Genomic DNA, 23,174 nt, shown 5'->3' on the forward strand with positions numbered 1-23,174 from the left:
GATATTATAATAGAAAATGATTTAAAGTATACTAGAGGATGTGTATAGATTATTTGTAAATACTATGCCATTTTCTGTAATGGTATCTTTAAATGTTGGTATGTGTAGAGGGTCCTAAAAACATCCCCTAGGGACAACTGTATTTTATTATTTGAACATTCTTTGTTTTTAAGCAGTCATTTATCTTTATTGAGTTTTGATTTGTTTTTTGCTATAACAACTATCCTCCTACATGCTTAATTATTTCACCTCTCTCAATCCTTTTTTTTTTTTTTTGCAGTACTGGGGATTGAATCCAGGGGTGCTCTACTACTGACTGGGTTACCCTCCCCCTTCCCCACCCCCAGCCTATTTTATTTCAAGACATGTTAGGTTGTTCAGGCTGGCCTTGAATTTGACATTTTCCTGCGTAGGCCTTGTGTATAGCTGGGGTCAGAGATGTGCATTTCTGCACCCAGCTCATAATTCTTTTTTTTGTTGTTGTTGTAACATATGACATATATTTATTTAGGACAAATTCTTAGAAGTGGAATTGGCAGATCAAAGGTATGCTCTTTTTTTTTTTTTTTAAGGAATTTTGTAACGTTTCTAGATTGCCTCCATGAGACAGTATCAAGCCTGCTTTTTGAGAATTTCATGTTTTTTTAAAATTTTTATTTGTTTTTATTTATTTATTTGGGGTGCTAGGGACTGAACTCAGGGGCACTCAATCACAGAGCCACGTCCTCAGCCCTATTTTTTTTTTAGTTGTAGTTGGATATATAATACCTTCTTTTTTAAAAATATATATATGTATTTAATTGCTGATGGACCTTTATTTATTTACATACGGTGCTGAGAATCGAACCAGTGCTTCACACATGCTAGGCAAGAGCTCTACCACTGAACCACAACCCCAGCCCACAATACCTTCATCTTATATATTTTTATGTGGTGCTGAGGATCGAACTCAGTGCCTTGCACATGCTAGGCGAGTGCTCTACCACTGAACCACAACCCTAGCGCCCCCAGCCCTATTTTGTATTCTATTTAGTGACAGGGTCTCACTGAGTTGCTTAGTGCTTCACTTTTGCTGAAGCTGGCTTTGAACTTCTCCTGCCTCATCCTGCTGAGGTTGCAGGAGTGCGCCATCGCACCTGGCTCTCATTTTTATTTTTGCCAGGTAGATTTAGTCTGATAAGTAAAAGGTGAAATAGGTGAAGTTTTATGTATGTGTTTGATGGTACTTACAACATTTTTTTTTTTTTTTGATAACAGGGATTGAACCCCTGATTCTTAACCACTAAACCATATCCCCAGTCCTTTAAAAAAAAAAATTTTTTTTTTTTTTTTTTTGAGACAGGGTCTTCCTAAGTCCTTAGAGCCTTGCTAAGTTACTGAGATTGGTCTCTAATTTGGAATCCTCCTGCCTCAGCCTCCTGAGTTGCTGGAATTACAGGTTTACACCACTGTGCTCTAATTTATTAAGTTTTTATTGTGGAAAAAAATATAATGAAGTCTGTGTATCCTACCAGATAGATTTTATAATCATTAATGTTTTGTCCTTTTTCCACCAGAAGAATAGTATTTTAAAGCAAACCTCAGCTAGATAGATAGTGGCTTTTAATTTCCATTATTACAGCTTTGGTTGGGATGTAGCTCAGTAGTAGAGGACTTGCTAACATGTGTGAAACCTGTGGTACAGGGGATTGAACCCAGGGTCTTGTATATGCTAGACAAGTGCTGTAGCATTGGGCTATTTCCCATTTTAAAACTACCTTTAAATTTCTTTACCTTTTGGTGTCTAAAACAAAACATGAGAAGTCGGGGAGGGAGAATAATTTGAATTAGTAAAATCGTGGAGTTGTGCAGTTATCTTGCTATCCAATTTTAGAACATTTTTGTCACTTCTTTGTGCCAGTTTGATCAGTCCCCACTTTCCGTGCCCCAGGGAGCCACCATTTTGGTGGTTTCGTTTCTTTTCTTTTTTTTTTTTTAGGTGGTTATTTTTTTTGGGGGGGGGGGGTTGGTTTTTTTGGGCAACATAGGAGATGGAACCCAGAGCCTTATATCTGCTAAGCACTTAACTCCACCACTGAGCTATACAACAAGCTCTCATAATTCTGTTTTTGTTTTTCATAGATTTGCCTTTTCTGGATAGTTCATATAAAAATAAACATATGTAGCATGTAGTCTTTTTGTGTCTGGTTTCTCTGCCTTAGCATTGTTTTTATATTATACCACATATCATATACAGAAGTTCATTTTTTATTACTGAATATTATTCTGCATATTTTAATGCTTCCCCTCTCCCCATGCTGGAGATCAAATCCAGGGCCTTGGGTCTGCTTTACCATTGTACTATACCTCCAGCCTTTTCATATTTTAAAATTACCTTTAAATCTTTTTATTTTTTGCGGGGGTGGGGGTGGGGGTTTGGTCACTTTTAAACTGTATTTTATTTGTTGTTGTTGATGATGGTTCTGGGAATTGAGAAATGGTGGGGCATGGTGGTACACACCTGTAATCCTAGTGCCTTGGGAAGCTGAGGCAGGAGGATGGCAAGTTTGAGACCAGCCTCAGCAATTTGGTGATGCCCTAAGCAATTTAGGACTGAGCAAATTAGTTCCATAATCCCCAGCCCTCAAAATAAAAAGGACTGGGGATATAGCTCAGTGGTTAAGTGCCCCAGGTTCAGTCCCTGGTACAAAGGGGAAAAAAAAAAAAGAAAAGAAAATGGATATTTGTAAGTTAAACTTTGTCCCTATATTTCAAATTTACTATTTGTGTCTAACCTTTTAAAAATTCCATTTGGATATGTAATTTTTTTTTTTTTTTAATTTTCATTTTTTAAAACAATCTATTTCACAGAGCTGAGGATTATACTCAGGGGTGCTTAACCACTGAGATATCTCCTCTGGTACTTTTAAATTTCTTTTATGACTGTTGCCCAGCTGGCCTTGAACTTGTGATTCTCTTGCCTTAACCTCGAGCAAGTGCTTGGGATTGTAGGTGTGCAACACCACACCTGGCAGTAATATATGTCTCGTGAAAATTTTAGATGGTACATAAATGCCTGCCTCCCCTCTTATCCAACTCTAGAGATAGCCATTATTCTGTTGTTTTTGTGCCTTTGTGGGCATGTATTTGATCAGTGAGATACCAGAGTCTTTGTGCATGCTAATTAGAAGTTATCATTGTATTTTCTTCCTTTCTCCATTCAGATTTAAGTCCCTCTTAATGTCCTTTGTATTGACAGTTAGAAGTTGGAATAAACAGATGTCTTTAGGGTTTCATTGTTTACTTGATTAGGAAATTTTTGTTTTTCTCTCATTTTTGATACTGGGGGTTGAATCCAGGGGCACTTTACCATTGAGCTACATAATCCCCAGCCCTTTTTTAAAAATTTTTTTTGAGCTTCTAGGAGTCATTGTGTCTGTCATTGTGCCTCGATGGAAATTTTTTCTTTTGCAATGCATTAAAGCAAACTGTGATTTTTTTTTTTTTTTGTGGCACTTTGGATCCAGCCTACAGTCTAGTGTATGCTAGTCAAGTTCATCTCTGAACTACATTACCAGCCTAGTATGTTTTTCAGTATGGACTTGAGGCCAGGCCATTTCAAATCTATCATCTACTTCAGTTGTCATGGTTTTTCCTACTGAAAGAGCATGCTCTGTTGGTGTACCATCTCATGTATAAAGATCTTCTCCTATTTTCCATACTTTATTTTAAAAATGTTTTTTTTTGTGTGTGTGTGTACTGGGAATTGAATCCAGGGGTGCTTAACCACCAACCCACATCCCCAGCTCTTTAATTTTATTTGTGTGTGTGTGTGTGTGTGTGTATTTTTTTTTTTTTTAGATGTGGATGAACCTTTATTTATTTTTATGTGGTGCTGAGAATTGAACCCAGTGCCTCATACATGCTAGGCAAGTGCTCTATTACTGAGCCACAATCCCAGGCCCCCCCTTTTAAAAAAACATTAATTTTTTTGTTGTAGTTGGATACAATATCTTTAATTAATTAATTAATTTAAAAATTATTTATTTTTTAGTTATAGGTGGACACATTGTCTTTATTTTACTTTATGTGGTGCTGAGGATCAAACCCAGTGCCTCATGCACGCTAGGCGAATGTTCTACCTCTGAGCCACAACCCCAGCCCTAATTTATTTTTATGTGGTGCTGAGGATTGAACCCAGGGCCTCACCTGAGCTAGGTGAGCACTCTACTGTTGAGCCACAACCCCAGCCCCCCCAGACCTCTTAATTTTTATTTGTTCTTTTTAGTTATACATGACAGTAGAGAATGTATTTTGACATATCATATATGCATGGAGTATAACTTCCCATACTTATGATTGTACATGTTGTGGAGTTAAACTGGTCATCTATTCCTATATGAACATAGGAAAGTTATGTCTGATTCATTCTGCTGTCTTTCTTATTTCCATCTCCCCTTCTTTCCCTTCATTCCCCTGAGTCTAATCCAGTGAGCTTCTATTCTTCCCTTTTACTCTCTTATTGTGTGTTAGCATCTGTATATCACAAAGAATGGTTGGCCTTTGGTTTTTTTTTGGTGGGGGGATTTCACTTAGCATGATAGTCTCCAGTGCCATACATTTACCCAGCCCTGTTAATTTTAATGTTAAGTTTTTGGTACCAGGGATTGAACTTAGTGGTGTTTAACCACTGATCTACATCCCTAGCCCTTCTTTTATTTTTTATTTTGAGACAGGATCTTACTAAGTTGTGTAGGGCCCTGCTAAGTTGCTGATGCTGACTTTGAATTTGCAATCCTCCTGCCTCAGCCTCATGATCCATGGGAATTACAGGTGTGCACTACTGGTTTTCACTTCCCATAGTTAAAAAAGATATATGATCGTATTCCATACAAATAGGATCATATGTCTACTGTTCTCAAACTTGCTTTTGTGTGTGTGTGTGTGTGTGTGTGCGTGTGCGTGTGTGTGTTTTGCTGGGGATTGAAGCCAGGGCCTTGTGCATGCAGGCACTCTGTCAACTGAACTGTATCCCCAGCCCAAACTTGCTTTTTTTTTTTTTTTTTTTGTAGTTATAGATAGATAGAATGCTTTTATTTTATTTATTTTTATGTGCTGCTAAAGATCGAACCCAGGGGCTGGGATTGTAGCTCAGTGGTAGAGTGCTTGCCTTGCATGCGTCAGGCCCTGGTTCAATCCTTAGCACCACATAAAAATAAACAAATAAAAATAAAGATATTGTAATATTGGGTCCATCTACAACTAAAAAAAAAAAAAAGATGGAACCAGTGCCTTACACATGCTATGCAAGCGCCTCTGCCACTGAGCTACAGCCCTAGCCCTCAGACTTGCTTTTTTAACTTCACAGTATACTATATAGGCAGCATTCCATTTATGTCTTTACATTATTGTTGGTCTGATGGATTAAACATGTACTTATTTTAATTTGTTTTGTCTTAATTGGGAATGAGATTATATATTCTTCTATGTCTTTATTGGCTTATATTTTTCTGTGACTTATTTCTGTGTTTTCTTCTCCACTCTATTGGATATTCTTTTCTTCATTGATGTGTGTGAGCTGTATGCCTATTAAGAAAAATAACTTTAAATGCCGGCTTTTACTCCATAGTTTGTCTCCTCCCACTCTATTTTAAAATATAATAGGGGCTGAGTGTATAGTTCAAGGGTAGAACATTTCAGTTGTCATGCATGAGGCCCTGGATTCTGTATCTAGCACTAGAATTTTATATATTTACATACATACATATATATATATATATATATATATATATATATATATATATATATGTTTTTAAATTGACGCATAATAATTGTGGGGTAGGTGTGACATTTCAATACATCTATACCATGTGTACACAGATCAGGGTAATTGGCACATCTATCACTGTAGACATGTATTATTTCTTTGTATTGGATACATTTTAAATCCTCTACTAGCTATTTGAAATATTCTGTTAGGACCAGGCATATAGCTTGGTAATAGAGTGTGTGCTTAGCTTGTGTGAGGTGCTGGGTTTGATCCCCAGTACCACATTTAAAAAAGAAAGTAACTGTTGTCAACCATGGTTATCCTTTTGTGCTCTAGAACATTAGAAGTTATTCTTCCTGTCCGACTCTAGCTTGTCATCTAGCTTGGTTTATAATGTTTTTGTTTTATACTCTGTGGCACTTTTTTGTGTAAATTTTTATGATGTTGAATCCATTAGTCTCCCTTTTTGATTTCTGTTTTTGATTTCATGCTTAGAAATCCTTCCGCCACCCAGTTGTTATATAAACATCCACCGGTGTTTTATAATTATATAATCATAATCATTTACCTGTAAATGTTTTATAATAGCTGATATTTATTCAGAAATGAGGTAGGTCTGTATTTTTTAGATGATTAGTCATTTCTTCTATTCATTGAAAAATTTACACTTCCCCAATGATTTGAAATGCTGTCTTTTATCCTATATTAAAGGCTTATGTATATGTGTGTATGTGTATATATGTTTGAACTTGTTTTTGTGTGTTTTTTTCTATTGCATTGTTGTACATGTTTGGTTTTTCAGGGCAACAGTCAGCTTTTTAATTTAATTTTAAATTATTATTTTTTTAATATTTATTTTTTAGTTGTAGTTGGACACAATACATTTATTTTATTTATTTTTATGTGGTTCTGAGGATGGAACCCAGGGCTTCGCATATCCTAGGCGTGCTCTCTACCGCTGAGCCACAACCTCAGCCCCTAATTTTAAATTATTTTTTAAAGGAACCAGTACTGTGGTGCCATTCACTTGGGAGGCTGTGTTGAGGGAAGATTACTTGAGCTCAAGAGTTGGAGGCCAACATAGGGAGACCCCCATATCAAACAACAAAACAGTATTTTTAAAGGAAGATACATAAAGAGAATGTTTTTAATCTGAGGATTAGTTAAATTAATGTGTTAAGGTTTGGAACTATGCCTAGCACACAGTAATTGTTAGTTTCCACTTACTTCATCTTCTGTTCTTCATTTTAGTTTTTTATAATTTGGCTAAAACAGTGTTCAGTAGTTATCTTGTTACCAACTATTAGATACTCATCATCACTTGAACCACCAGGGTATTTGAATTACTTTTCCTTTTCTGCACATTCTTATGCTACCCTGAGTGAAATACTTGTCTTGATATTTGATTTGCTCAGTTGAATAGATTTCTTTTTTTAAACTCAGTTATCCTTAAATTCCTTCCAGCTTTGTAATTTCTTCTCAATAAGTTTAGACATTTTAGACATTTGATCAGCTGTTTCTTTCTGAAGTCTTTTCTAGTGCAGTTGACCTGCTCTGCTCTCTATTGGTTGAGGTTAAGTCTGCTGTATACCTCTCACTCTGGAAATTTCATTCAACTCCGTGGACCCCATTTTTTTTTTAAACTTCCTGACAGTGCAGAGGAGGTAAAATTTGAGTCTTTTGCATTCTGATTTTTCTTTTCTTTCTTCTTTTTTTTTTAATCTTAACCTGATACTTGGTTGCTCTCCCAGGGTTTGACTGGGTAGCAATTTTAAGGCTGAAAATATTTTTCTCAAGACTTTCTAAGGCGGTATGATCCTTTGTTATTTGTATTTCAGCGATAATGCTGCAATGTGGTAACTTCTGATACTTTGTTATCTTTGAATAAATCCTGTTTTCTTCCCTCTCTGGAAACTTTTGGTAACTTTGTGTCTCTAGTGTTCTGAAATTTGACAGTGATGCACTCAGTATGTATTTTCATATACTGTTGTGCTCACCTTTGGTGAGCTCCTTCAATGTGGACACTCCATTCTCTTGGAAATTTCTTTGATTTCCTAACCTTAGTTTTCTTTTTCCTCCTCCTCCTCCTCCTCCTTCCTCTTCTTAACTCTGGGGATTGAACTTGTGTGCACTTCACCACTGCAAAACTCCCCTACCACTTTTTTTTTTTTAATACTGGGGTGCTTGACTACTGAGACACATCTCCAGCCATTTTTATTTTTTGAAACAGGGTCTTGTTGGGTTGCTTAGCACCGTACTGAGTTGCTGAGTCTGGCTTTGCTTTGTGTGTGTGTGTGTGTGTGTGGTGCTGGGAATCGAACCCAGGGCCTCAAGCATACCAGACAGGAAAAGCACTCCATCACTGAGCCATATCTCCAGCCCACTGGTACTGCCTTTGAACTTTTGATCCTCCTGTTTCAGCCTCCCAAGACGCTGGGATTACAGACTCACACCACTGTGTCTGATTTTTTTCTCTTTTCTTGGAGCTCCTTTTTTTTTTTTTTTTTTGATCTTTATTTTTATTTGTTTATTTTTATGTGGTGCTGGGGACCGAACCCAGGGCCTCATGCATTCAAGGCATGCACTCTACCACTGAGCTACAACCCAGCCCTGGAGCTCTTATTTTTATTATTATTATTATTTATTTATTTATTTTTAAAAATTTATTTCTTACATACATGACAGTAGTGGAATGCATTACATTCATAATTATCCATTCACAGTGCAATTTTACGTAACTCCGTATATAAAGTATGTTCATGCCAAATTATGCCATTATACATGAGCTCTCTCTCTTTTTGCATTACAATTCTTAATACACCTTTATAATACAGTTTATCATATCTCTGTATTGGAGCTCTTATTTTTTTTAATATTTATTTTTTAGTTGTAGTCTGACCCAATCAATACCTTTCTTTTTATTTATTTATATGTGGTGCTGAGGATTGAACCCAGGGCCTCACACTTGCTAAGCCTGCGCTCTACCGCTGAGCCACAACCCCAGCCCTGGAGCTCTTATTTTTAAGAGAAAAATATTCTCTAAATTTCTGTGATTCTCTAAAGATTTTTCTCTTTTTACCTTTTGACAGAATTTTTGCTGTTTTCTGTTAGATTTCTTCAATGCTGTTTTCTTTTATTTATTTTTTAGTTTTCGGCAGACACAACATCTTTGTTTTGTATGTGGTGCTGAGGATCGAACCCGAGCCACACGCATGCCAGGCGAGCGCGCTACCGCTTGAGCCACATCCCCAGCCCCTTCAATGCTGTTTTCTTCAAGTTGCTTTTTTTATTGTTTGCTGTAGTCTTTTTTTTATATATTAAATGATGAATATAGGATGGTTTTTAGCTAGGTACTACTGGAGTAGGATATAGAAAGGATTGAGAGGGCACACACCTATAATCCCAATAACTCTGGAGGCTGAGGCTGGAAAGTTCAAGGCTAGCCTCAGCAACTAAAAGATGACCCTAAGCAAGTTGTCTCAAAATAATAATAATAATAATAATTGGGAGCAGTGGCATAACTAAGATCTTCAGGGCTGGGGTTGAAAGGCTTCTTAAACTGTGGGTTTAACAGCTCCACCCATTTCCTTCAGGGTGGGGCAGTCGATGGGCTATGCAGTGATCAGATTATATTAGGGGATCCTAGGCCTAGCTGTTCAGTTAAGGCAAATACATGTCCTCTTCTGTTTTTGTCCTTATCTTCACTGTTACAGGGTACCTGGTACTATTAATTCCTGGGCCTTTTAAGGAGGTCTTCATTTTAAGTGGGTTCCTGTCTAATTTTCCCACTGTAGCCTGAAGAGGATTGAGCTTTCTTAAGTCACCTGTCATTTACCATTTGTCAAAATACTTTCTAGTGCCCCAAATGTTGCCCCATTTGTTTATTTTGTCCTTGTAAATTTATGCCTCGCCCTCCACTCCTGGATCTTAGGGGCATTTAAGCAAAGCTTAAATTTAAGCAAAGCTTCAGCTAATGAATTCAGCCTGCATGTTTTAATTGTAAGTTGAAAGGAAGGACTGGATTTGCATTTAAAAGTTTTTATTCTGCCTTCTCATTCTTATTATTTATGTGATTGAATATGACAAAATTTTGGTATGCCATTTGAACAAATGATCAAGTTGTGAATGTTGGTAAGAGGTAATTTTCCTTCACCCAAATGGACTGAAAGAATAAAGAACAAATCATAAATGATTATCATTTGCTGATGGGATTATAATTTATTTTTTATTTTCTATGTGCTTTCACTTTAATTCTTCAGTTTTCTACAGTGAGGCCTGGTGTGGTGAACTAGGCCTGTGGTCCTAGCTTCTTGGGAGGCCAAGGCAAGAGGATCATAGTTTTGAGGTCAGTCTCTGCAACTTAGACCATGTCTCAAAATAAAATTTAAAACAGGGCCTGGGCTATAGCTTAGAAATACAGTGTCCCTGAGTTCAGTCTTCTGTAATTTCCCCTCAAATATCTACTGTGAACAGGATTATTTGTGTAATTAGGAAAGAATAATAAAATAGACAAAAATTGCTAGTTAAGTTCTTGGATAAAAATTGGCCCTGGGAATCAATGTGTTGCTCTGTTCATTAGTTCTAAATCTGTCAGTTGTGCTTTTGTCCTTTATCTTCTTTGGTTATTCTGCAATAATAAAGAGTGACTTTATTATTGATAATAATAATTAATTATTAATTTTGAGTGTATGGCTTTTTTTTTTTTTTGGTACTGGAGTGATGCCAGGGGTGCTTAACCACTGAGCCATGTCCCCAGCCCTATTTTCTGTTTCATTTAGACAGGGTCTCACTGAGTTGCTTAGTGCCTCACTGAAGCTGGCTTTGAACTCATGATCCTCTTGCCTCCTACTCCCTAGCCACTGGGATCACAGGCATGCACTACCGTGCCTGATAGTGTGTATGTTTTGCAGAGTTCTTTCTGATATTTCTCCCAACTTTTCATTTAGGAGATGTTCAAGCCTATAGAAAAGTTGAAAGATGGCACAATAAATATTTATATACTCTTCATATAGGTTCATCAATTATCATTATTGTCATTGTGCCACATTTATTCTATTTGAAGTATCTTTAATTAACATGTAACTTACATACTCTAAATTAGCTTCTTTTAAAAGTATCATTCAGTGATTTTTAGTAAGTTTATAGAGGTATGCAAACATTATTTCAGTCCAGTTTGAGAACTCCAATAAATTTTTATTACTCCAGTAAAATTTCTTCTGCTTGTCATAGTTAATCCATTCCTGTTCTCACTCTCAGGCAAACACTACTCTACCACTTATTTATTTATTTATTTACTTACTTACTAGTTCTAATCAGTTATACATGGTAGTAGAAAGCTCTTCGATTCATTGTACACAGATGGAGCAGAATTTTTCACTTCTCTGGTTGTGCATGAAGTAGAGTCACACCATTCTTTTGTGAATGTATCTAGGGTAATGATATCTGTCTCATTCCACCATTTTTTTCTACCCCTTTGCTCCCTCTCCCCCTTTTTTCTACCTTTAAAGATTATTTCTGTTTACTTTTTGTATAAACAGAATTATATAAAGTCTTGTGTCTGGCTTCTTTCACTTAGTATAATGTGTATAAAGTTAATTTGTGTCTTGGCATTTATCAGTATTTTGTTTATTTTTATTGGTGAGACATATTTCAATGGTGGACATAAAGGTTGTTTCTATTTACTGACTTTTTTTTTTTTTTTTGTGATTCTGGGGATTGAGCCCAGGCCCTCACTCATGCTATAACATGTACTGTTCCACTGAAATACACTCTTAGTCTCCTTACTGACTTTTTTTAATGTTTTAAAATTTCTTTTGTGTAGATACCTAGAAATAGAATTGCTAGTTTGTATGATAAATTGTTTTCAAGTTTTTGAGAATGTGCTAGACTGTTTCCTAAAGTAATTACCATTCTGTATTCCTATCAACATTGGATGAAAGACTTCTTTGTATGGATTTTAAACATTTTTTCCTGTGCCATTTGGGATAAATTGCAGGCATCATGGCAGCCCTAAGTCCTTCAGCAGCAAAGACAACGATGGCATCATACTACATAACTATAATATCATTGTCACCACCAAGGAATTTAATGTGGAAATAATTGTATCTAATAAACAGCACATGCCAGATTTTCCCATTTGTCCCCAAATCACCCTTTTATAATCTTGTTTCAAAACCCAAAATCTGGGCTGGGGTTGTGGCTCAATGGGAGAGGGCTTGCCTAGCATGTGTGAGGCACTGGGTTTGATTCTCAGCACTGCATATAAATAAACAAAATAAAGGTCCATCAACAACTAAAAAAGTATATTTTTTAAAAAAATAAAACCCAAGATCTCAAGGATCGCATATTACATTTGGTTGTCCTGGCTCTTCAGGACAGTTCCCTCACATTTTTCACTTGGGTGTTTTATGAAATTACCTTTTTTTTTCTTTTTTTTTTTAAAGTCCAAGCCAGTGATCTAGAATGTCTGTTACTGTTGGTTACTTTTATTGCTTCTTTGTGAGAAGATCAAAATAAACATATGTTAGAAATAATATACAAGTGCGATGTCTTCTATTGTGTCAAATCAGGAGGCATATGATATTATTTTGACTATGCTAAGGTTGAGTATTTAAGACAGTGCCTACTTGACTGTCTTCTTTGTAATTAATAATCAGTGAGAATGACACTCAAGACTGTGGGAATATCCTCTTTCTCACAATCTTACCCTCAGTTGTTTTAGTATTCATTGATGATCCTTTGTTATATATGTTGTTTTTTATTATTTGTTGATGGACCTTTATTTTATTATGCAGTGCTAAGGATTGAACCCATGCTAGGTAAGTGCTCTACCACTAAGTCACAACCCCAGACCTCTTTTCTTTCTTTCTTTTTTTTTTTTAATTCTTTTAGTTGTCAATGGACCTTTATTTTATGTAGTGCTGAGAATTGAACACAGTGCCTCACAAATGCTAGGCAAGCACTCTGCTACTGCAGCCCTCCTTTCTTGAATTCATAATTGCATAGATGGTTGCAAAAAGATTATTTCCTAGTTCTGTTTTTCCTTCATTTATTTGTCATTCTGCAAAGACACTATTAATTTTTAAATGGAATTTACAAATTAGAGTCATGAAAGAACTTCATAGTAAATGAACAAAATTTTAATTATTTTTTTAGTACAGATTGAGTATTCCTAATCCAGAAATCTGAACACTCTGAAATTTGAAATGTTAAAGTTGGTCTGTTTGGGATTTCGCATTTTCAAATTAGAATATTCAACTCAAGTGCATATCAGTAGTCTCAGCTACTCAGGAAGCTGAGACAGGAGGATGACAAGTTCAAAAGTCAGCTTAGGAAACATAGTGAGACTGTCTCCCAAAAAACCCCAAACAAAACTATCTCAATCAGTAGAGTCTATGCAAACATTTCAACATTCAAAAATCTGAAACATTTCTGATCCCAGGCATTTTACCTAAGTATATTTGTATATTTGCTTACCTTCAGCAACACAGGATTGAAAAAAAAAAAAAAAGCAGGGAGAGAGGGGATATTGAAGACAGATTTCCTTGACCTTTTTGAACCTTGAAGTAAATAAAACTGCTTCACTGTGCTTACAATATTTGGGGATGTAAATGGCTTTTTTCGAAAGTCTTGGAGACGGGGCTGGGGATGTGACTTAAGTGGTAGCGCACTCGCCTGGCATGCGTGCGGCCCGGGTTCGATCCTCAGCACCACATACAAATAAAGATGTTGTGTCCGCTGAAAACTAAAAAAAATAAATATAAAAAAAAATTCTCTCTCTTAAAAAAAAAAAAAAACAAAAAACAAGAAAGACTTGGAGACTAAGAAAAATTGACAAGGGCCTGGGTTGTGGCTTAGTGGCCGAGCATTTGTCTGGCATGCGTGAGACACTGGGTTTGGTCCCTGGTACCACATATAAATAAATAGATAGATAGATAGATAGATAGATAGAGAAAATAAACATATTGTGTCGATCTACAACTAAAAAAAAAATTAAAAAAAAAAAAAAAGGGAAAACAAGGGGCTGGAGTTGTGGCTCAGTGGTGGAATATTAGCCTAGCACGTGCCAGGTCCTGGGTTCGATCCTCAGCACCACATTAAAATATAGATATATATATAAAGTATTGTATCCAACTACAACTAAAAAATAAATATTAAAAAAATCCACAAAAAATATTTTTCCCCTCAATTGTGTTTTTTTAGTAAAGCGAATTTGCTAGTTTATATAGTGGGATGAACCCTCTCAAAGCTGGCTGCTTTTCATTGTATGTGAGGTTGTTTGCAAGTATAGCAGGAATTTTACAGGAAATGCTCTTTAAATGTTGTGTCCCTTATTTGTGTTCAGCAATTAGTTACTATTAAAAAAAGACAGTAATCTCTGACACATTTATATTGTCATTTTATTAGTTTGTAAAAGAAAGGGGGGGCAGTTCTGATTTTATGATTTAATCTCTCTTTATCATTATTTTTCCAAATTCTATCTACTATAATTGAGTCCCCTAGTAAAGTAGGAAGCTTTTAAAAAAAGTATCTTTTCTCATACATACCATGGAGCAGATGATTACTAATCCAACTCCAGGTATTGATTAGTAGGGTGGGTGTGGTTCAGAGTTTAAATACCATGTGGCATTATTTGGCAGTATTGGTAACATTGCATTGCTTTGTTCACAATACATAGAATTTGGCTGAGGATTATCTTTTTGTTCTTAGAATAAATCCATGACCTAGGGCTATTAGATTTTCTCCTAGATGTATGTACCAGTATGCCCTCTGGGAGGTGAAGTATGAGGTTTACTTTTGTGTTATCTCCAAAGATGGTAGGCCAGTATTGCTCATCAGGGAGATGAAACTGAAGAGATTTTGGAGCTGGTTCTCGTTATCACACTATCAGGAAATTTCAAAGGCAAGAAATATTAGATGTGAAGCATTTTGGTCAAAGTTATATGTAAAAAGTATTTGGTATTTCTTAATAAAGCTCATAAATTCTGCCTTTCTTTATACAAAAAGAAAGCTTGTTTAAGTCAACATTTTTCTTGGCAACATTTTCCTTTTTAAAAAATTAAAAACAAGTTTTTTTTTTTGTTGTTGTTGTTTGCTTGTTTTTTTTAAAGAAAACTTTCTAAGCAGACTGTAGGATTTGAATTGTAAGTTCCGTGTTAGGTAAACAAACTTTTGAAAACAATGCTTAATTATAGATTTACCTGATCATTTTGTAGCTGCTATTTTAAATATGTCAGAAAGAAAGTTTCATGAACAACAACAAACCACAAATGTTTTGTTCACAGAGATAGCTTTATCTGAATCATACTTTCTGTTTGACATCTTGGGACATTTAGGGTATCATACATTTTCATGTCTCCTGGGCCAGTGCTTCTGCATTTTTAAAATGTACAATTGGTGTGAAACAAAGTGATTGTTTACCTCCTAGGAAGTATCAGTGATAGTTAAATTCAGAGGGCAACAAAAAAGGAGTTATTTCTAAATACAGATTGCATGGAAAAATGAATTCTTGGAAGAATAGTTATGATAAAAGGAAACTCAGCAAAAAACAGCACCATTTTAATTGTTCTTTTTTTTTATTGGTTGTTCAAAACATTACAAAGCTCTTGACATATCATATTTCATACATTAGATTCAAGTGGGTTATAAACTCCCATTTTTACTCCAAATACAGATTGCAGAATCACATCGGTTACACATCCATATTTTTACATAATGCCATATTCTGCTACCTTTCCTATCCTCTACAATCCCCCCTCCCCTCCCCTCCCATCCCATCTTCTCTCTCTACCCCATCTACTGTAATTCATTTCTCTCCTTGTTTTTTTCCCATTCCCCTCACAGCCTCTTATATGTAATTTTGGGTAACAATGAGGGTCTCCTTCCATTTCCATGCAATTTCCCTTTTCTCTCCCTTTCCCTCCCACCTCATGTCTCTGTTTAATGTTAATCTTTTCCTCTTGCTCTTCCTCCCTGCTCTGTTCTTAGTTGCTCTCATTATATCAAAGAAGACATTTGGCATTTGTTTTTTAGGGATTGGCTATCTTCACTTAGCATAATCTGCTCTAATGCCATCCATTTCCCTGCAAATTCCATGATTTTGTCATTTTTTAATGCAGAGTAATACTCCATTGTGTATAAATGCCACATTTTTTTTATCCATTCATCTATTGAAGGGCGTCTGGGTTGGTTCCACAGTCTAGCTATTGTGAATTGTGCTGCTATGAACATCGATGTGGCAGTATCCCTGTAGTACGCTCTTTTAAGGTCTTCAGGGAATAGTCCGAGAAGGGCAATAGCTGGGTCAAATGGTGGTTCCATTCCCAGCTTTCCTAGGAATCTCCATACTGCTTTCCAAATTGGCCGCACCAATTTGCAGTCCCACCAGCAATGTACAAGAGTACCCTTTTCCCCACATCCTCGCCAGCACTTGTTGTTGTTTGACTTCAGAATGGCTGCCAATCTTACTGGAGTGAGATGGTATCTTAGGGTGGTTTTGATTTGCATTTCTCTGACTGCTAGAGATGGTGAGCATTTTTTCATGTACTTGTTGACTGATTGTATGTCCTCCTCTGAGAAGTGTCTATTCAGGTCCTTGGCCCATTTGTTGATTGGGTTATTTGTTTTCTTATTGTTTAATTTTTTGAGTTCTTTGTATACTCTGGATATTAGGGCTCTATCTGAAGTGTGAGGAGTAAAAATTTGTTCCCATGATGTAGGCTCCCTATTTACCTCTCTTATTGTTTCTCTTGCTGAGAAAAAACTTTTTAGTTTAAGTCCCATTTGTTGATTCTTGTTATTAACTCTTGTGCTATGGGTGTCCTATTAAGGAATTTGGAGCCTGACCCCACAATATGTAGATCGGAGCCAACTTTTTCTTCTATCAGACGCAGAGTCTCTGATTTGATATCAAGCTCCTTGATCCATTTTGAGTTAACTTTTGTGCATGGTGAGAGAAGGGGATTCAGTTTCATTTTGTTGCATATGGATTTCCAGTTTTCCTGCACCATTTGTTGAAGATGCTATCCTTCCTCCATTGCATGCTTTTAGCCCCTTTATCAAATATAAGATAGTTGTAACTTTGTGGATTAGTCTCTGTGTCCTCTAATCTGTACCATTGGTCCACCCGCCTGTTTTGGTACCAGTACCATGCTGTTTTTGTTACTATTGCTCTGTAGTATAGTTTGAAATCTGGTATCGCTATGCCGCCTGATTCACACTTCCTGCTTAGAGTTGCTTTTGCTGTTCTGGGTCTTTTTATTTTTCCATATGAATTTCATGATTGCTTTATCTATTTCTACAAGAAATGCCATTGGGATTTTGATTGGCATTGCATTAAACCTATAGAGAACTTTTGGTAATATCGCCATTTTGTTGATGTTAGTTCTGCCTATCCATGAACAGGGTATATTTTTCCATCTTCTAAGATCTTCTTCTATTTCTCTCTTTAGGGTTCTGTAGTTTTCATTGTATAAATCTTTCACCTCTTTTGTTAGGTTGATTCCCAAATATTTTATTTTTTTTTTTGAGGATATTGTGAATGGGGTGTTTTTCCTCATTTCCATTTCAGACGTTTTGTCGCTGATATACAGAAATGCCTTTGATTTATGCGTGTTGATTTTATATCCTGCCACTTTGCTGAATCATTTTAATTGTTCTATTTTTATTTTTTAGCATCATTTTAATTGTAATCTTTACTTTCATGTTCATAGGTTATTTTTTCTTTTAATGATGAACATTTCAATAATACAGCAAAATAGAATAATTTGTAGCCATTCTATTAGTTTTTTGCACTGTGATAAATTACCAACAACTCTGGCTTAAAAACACAAATATTATCTTAGCATTTCTAGAAGTCCAGAGTCTGAAGTGGGTCTCATTGAGCTAGAATCAAGATAGGGTCCAGGGTCCCTTTCTTTTGGGAGAAACTGTTTATTTGACTTTGCCTGCTCCAGGTGCCACATGAATTCCTTGGCTCTCCATCTTTAAAACTGAATCTCTCTCCTATTGCTATCTCTTTGGTTCTCTCTTCAAATTACCTCTTCCACTCTTAAATAAGTTATTACATTGGGTTCACTTGGAAAATCCAGAATAATATTTTAAAGTCAGATGATTGATGACCTTAATTTCCTTTTGATGTGTAATTTAACATTGTTCTGTTAGGACGATGAAAATGTTGTAAAACATTTCATCACTTACAACATGGTGATGGTTGTGCAGTTCTGTAGCTTTACTAAAAATTTTTGAATTGCACAGTTGAAATGGGTGAATTTTATGCCACATAAATTATACCTTAACAAATTGTTGTTATTCTTCTTCTTTTGTGATTGAATCCAGGGCTTCATGAATGCTAAGCATACATTTTACCATTGAGCTATATACCCCCAGCCCAAAAAAAATCTTAAAAAAAAAAAAAAAAACTTTTAGATTGCTCTTTGACTTTTAGGCTCTTTTTTCTTTTATTTTGTTTTAATATTGTACTGCTGGTTGAACCCAGGGGGTTCTTTACCACATTGCTACATCCCAAGCCCTTTATATTTTTTATTTTGAGACGGGATCTTGCTAAGTTGCCCAGACTGGTCTTGAACTGGTGCCTCCTGTCTTAATCTCTGTGTAGCTGGGATTACAGGTGTGTGGCATCATGCCCAATATCTGAGACCCTTTTTTTTTTTTTTTTTTTGGTAAGAATTGGAATCTGATCAAGGACTAGATATTGCACTTGATTGTTATATCTTTTTAAATGTGGGACACTGCCATCACCTTTCCTTTTGGTGACAGAGGGTTTATTTATTTATTTTTTTACTGTCTACTTGGAAAAAGGTAGTTACAAAGACCATTTATAAAATGGTAATAAAAAAGTAATACAATTAATGGATCAGTAAAGAGCCAAGAAAAGAATAAACTAAACTTGCTAGGGCTCTAAGAAGGGAGTAAATGTTGGCCTGAAGTTTTGTCAATGTATTTTTCTACGAGTTCTTTTTCTCCTTAGCTGTCTTCATATAATAATATCCATGAGTTAACTCTTCGTAGATTTGAAAACATTGTGATTAGAATGCCTCCCATTCTCTACCTATTGTCATCTTTCTTTTTTTTAAGTTATAAATGAATACAATATTTTGTTATTTTTTTGTGGTGCTGAAGATGGAACCCAGTGCCTCACATGTACTAGGCAAGCGCTCTGCCACTGAGCCCAACCAGCTTTCTGTTTTAATGAAATTCTGTTTTTCCCAGGCCTTAAAATTTACGGTAATTAGAAGCATATATAGTTTGGTCCTTCATTTTGGTCTTCGATGTTGGGTTGCTATCTAATTGATGTTGGAAAACCCTAGTAAGAACATCTGTTTTGGTAAGGTATTCCCCAGGCATATTATCTTTTTTGGTTATTCAGAGGTAGGCCTCCTTGGTTCCTGGTGGCTTATGGCCTTAGTGGCAATATCTTTGACACTCAACAGATGAGGGAAACTTGTAGTTTGGTAGTACTATGGCCTGAACCCCTAGATGATATTGATCATACCATCCATTATTCTGATTTCCATTTTAATTTTGTGTTCAAATAAGATGGAGAATTTTCTTATAAATTATTTGGGTCCTTTTAATTTTCTCATTTGTTTGGAGAATGAAAAGGAGGTATTTCCTTAAGATTCTGAGCTAATATGCAGAACTTGGTCCTCAAACATTTCTTTTTAATTGTGACCAACCTTCCTTCCTTCTCAAAATTAATAGTCCAGTACACTGTAACCATCAGGGACAAACAAGGCTCTCTCTTTCTGCCTTTCACATAAAGGCCATCGGCCCAAGGCAGATTTTCCTCCTTAAGGTGAAATATGGGCTTGGTACACAACACATGTTAACTGCATTGATATTGACCTGATATGGGGTAGAACAATTTTGGTGACAATGTATTTGGTCTCTGATAAAATGCAGTTTTGGGGGCTGGTGTTGTGGCTCAGTGGTAGAGTGCTCGCCTAGCATGCACAAGGCACAGGGTTTGATCCTCAGCACCACATAAATGTAAGATGAAGATATTGTGTCCACATAAAAGTTAAGAATAAATATTTTTTAAAAATGCAGTTTTGTTCAGCCTTCATTTTATGCAAGAGGCCACTGAGATACTAAAAGGTAAAGTAATTCGCCCTAGGCTAGGCAATTATAATTGAGAACCACATCCATTCAAAGGCCATTCAACTTTTGACTCATCCAAGTGTGCCACCACTGAGCTATAACTACCCAGCCACTGAATTGTGATTTTCCTGTTTTCTGACCCTGTACTTTGGGGTGATGTTCCTGTCTGTATATTCAAGAGATAGATGGTTTCTCTTTATAGGAACAGCAATCTACTGCCTTATGAATGTATGTACCATAGTACAAAAATAAATGTTCTATGTGAATATATGCAAAGGTTAGCTATTTATATTGAAGAATTCATTATAACTAGGGGATTACAACCAGTTTATTTATTTATTTATTTATTTTTAAAGAGAGAGTGGGAGAGAGAGAGAGAGAATTTTTTAATATTTATTTTTTAGTTCTCAGCGGACACAACATCTTTGTTTTGTATGTGGTGCTGAGGATCGAACCCGGGCAGCACGCACGCCAGGCGAGCGCGCTACCGCTTGAGCCACATCCCCAGCCCCAACTAGTTTATTTTTAGTAATTAATATATTTTAAAGAAAATCAGATGTTCAGAGTTTTACAATAGGAGAAGTCTGGATAAATAAAAAGTTTTGAATAGCCTTTGAATGGATGTGGTTCTCAATTCTAATTGCCTAGCCTAGGGTTAATTCCTTTACCTTTTAGTATCTCAGTGGCCTCTTGCATAAAATGAAGGTTGAACAAAATTGTATTTTATCAGAGACCAAATGTCTTGTCACCAAATTCTTCTACCCCATATCAGGTCAACTTGATCAATGCAGTTAAAACGGTGTTGTGTGCCAAGCCCATATTTCACTTTAAAGAGGAAAAGCTGCCTTGGTCCGATGGCCTTTATGTGAGAGGCAGTAAGAGAGACCCTTGTTCGTCCCTGGTTGGCTACTGTGTGCTAGACTATTAATTTTGTGAAGGCAAACCGTGTCTTTCTCCTATCCCTAGCCTGAGGCCAGATACTTACCACATGGATAAATGCTCATTTGTTAAATATTTGTTAAGTGAATGAATGTCAGTAAAGAATATTTTCATACATTGCCTCAGCAGCCATCCCTGCGATGTGGTGGTATCAACATGATTTTGCCAATGAGTAAACTCTACCTTGAGGCTTAGCCACCTGCTCAGTCATTCAGCTGACTTCAAAGACTGATACCTTAATTTTTGTTTAGTTGTGGTAATATAATATCTATATGGCATAGAATTTACTGGTTATCCATTTTAAGTGTATGGTTCTTATGACATTAAGGATATTCATATTGTTGGAACCATTACCACCATACTTCTTAGCCTGTGTTGTTTTTTCACTGTTGATTGCTTTCCTTGGTTGTTCAGGGTGTTTTTAACTATCTGAAATAAGACTAAAAACTCCTGTTGAGCAAAAACACTGAAGGAACCTGGGAGATAACTTTCCGACGGTCCTGAATATTGGGTCAGTGTTTTTCCTTTCCTTTCATCTCAGCCAGTTTTATTTCTATGTAGAATTTCTTGTTGGCTAATAATAGCTGAGCATGTTGTTTTGAAAGGGAGTACATGTTATGGCTGCTTTGCTGACTCTGGATTGAAGCTGTTTGGTCTGTCCCTGCTATTGTTTGGTTCAGTGGGACAGTAGTACTAATGATCCAAACTCAGCAACCCCGTGTACCTGTCTTTGGAGCTGTGTATCTGCCTGATGGATTGGAGCCCCACGGGGCCACCGTCCACTTTCTGCCTTGTACTTGGGAGATGAATTTGCTTTGTCATTCTGCACTCTAACTTACTGCCAGAAGTCCAGTTCACTACTTTCAGTTTCAGTTTGGACTTGTAAAAAATGTTTCTAAATCTTTGTCCTGCTGAATTATCTGTATAATACTGGTACAGATAAGCAGCTTTGTTGTCTTTTGCTGTAAGAAGAATTGGAATGTGTGAAAGGAGATCAAGGCGGGGAATGGATCTGCCTAAGTAGCATAGCTTGACTTTTCCACTTGATAGTTCTTACTGCAGTGGTCTTGAAGTCCTGTCCTGATGGTAGAGTCAAGGGGTGAAATAAAAAAAATGCTGGAGATGAGAATTTGGTAACTGTCCCTGGTGTACAAATAGTTTCTTCTCTCCGAGTGTTTTTTTTTTTTTTTTTTTAACAGCCAGGTGAACAGAAACCAATTCAGTAGGCTACTTGCTAGAGACCTGAGACCAAAAAATATATATTTTTATCTTTTTTTCCAAGCAGTGGGATTGCCAGATCACATGGTAGGTTTTTTTTTTCTTTTTAGTTATACATGACAGTAGAATGTATTTTGATGTAGTATACATACATGGAGTATAACTTCCCATTTTTGTGGTTGTATGTGATATGGAGTCACAGTGGTCAAGTATTCATAGACGGACAAAGGAAAAGTTATGTCTGATTCATTCACTGTCACATTCCTATCATCTTCCAATCCAGTGAACCTCTATCCGCCCCCCACGCCTATTTCGGATCAGCATCTGCATATGAGAGAGAACATTAGACCGGGTGGTCTTTTTGGGATTGGTGTATTTCATTCATGATAGTCTTCAGTTCCATCAATTTACCAGCAAATGCCATGATCTCATTCTTCTTTAAGGCAGAGTAATATTCCATAGTGTATATCTACCACATTTTCTTTATTTATTCGTCTGTTGAAGGCACCTAGATTGGTCCCATAGCTTAGCTATTGTGAATTGAGATGCTATAAACGTTCATGTGGCCGCCTCACTATAGTATGCTGATTTTAAGTGCTTTGGGTATGTGTCGAGGAGTGGGATAGCTGGGTCAAATGGTGGTTCCATTCCAAGTTTTCTAAGAAATCTCCATACTGCTTTCCGGAGTGGTTGCACCAATTTGCAGTCCCACCAGCAGTGTATGAGTGTACCTTTTCCCCCATATCCTCACCAACATTTACTGTTACTTCATATATATATACATGACACAGCTTTTACAATATGTTTTCAAAAGAACAGATTGCAAACTAGGCCTGTTTTTCTTTCATGTTATCCCTGATCCTTAAGGGTAAGTCTGAGTCCAGATGTACTTTTCTGTTTGTAGGTACTCTGTGATTCCTTAAGTTTGATCAGTCACATTATACTTTAGTTTGGATTACTATCAGCTAGATAGGAAACTGCTAGGAAGACCAAAGTCCAAACCTTTGTATTGAAGAGTTGGGCAAACAGGTACAGTGTGGACTCTAGCCCAGCTCTGTTTCATGTAATTTTATCAAGCACACATGATGGACAGACAGTTGGTATTATAATTCCAGTTTTTACTGACTAATATGACAGGCCACCATTG

General features: G+C 36.4%; 1 protein-coding gene and 1 non-coding gene across 7 annotated transcripts in view; one reads left to right on the forward strand and one right to left on the reverse strand.

The window, feature by feature from the left end:
• Ilrun (inflammation and lipid regulator with UBA-like and NBR1-like domains) overlaps positions 1-23,174 on the forward strand; it is an 84,164-nt gene that overhangs the window by 13,484 nt on the left and 47,506 nt on the right. The gene's annotated exons all lie outside the window — the stretch shown is intronic.
• On the reverse strand, positions 8,285-8,356 carry Trnas-uga (transfer RNA serine (anticodon UGA)). Its single transcript has one exon. It is a non-coding gene; the product is annotated as a tRNA-Ser (tRNA).

This window comes from Marmota flaviventris, chromosome 6 (assembly GCF_047511675.1).
Source record: "Marmota flaviventris isolate mMarFla1 chromosome 6, mMarFla1.hap1, whole genome shotgun sequence".
In the NCBI taxonomy this organism is placed as follows: Eukaryota; Metazoa; Chordata; class Mammalia; order Rodentia; family Sciuridae; genus Marmota; species Marmota flaviventris.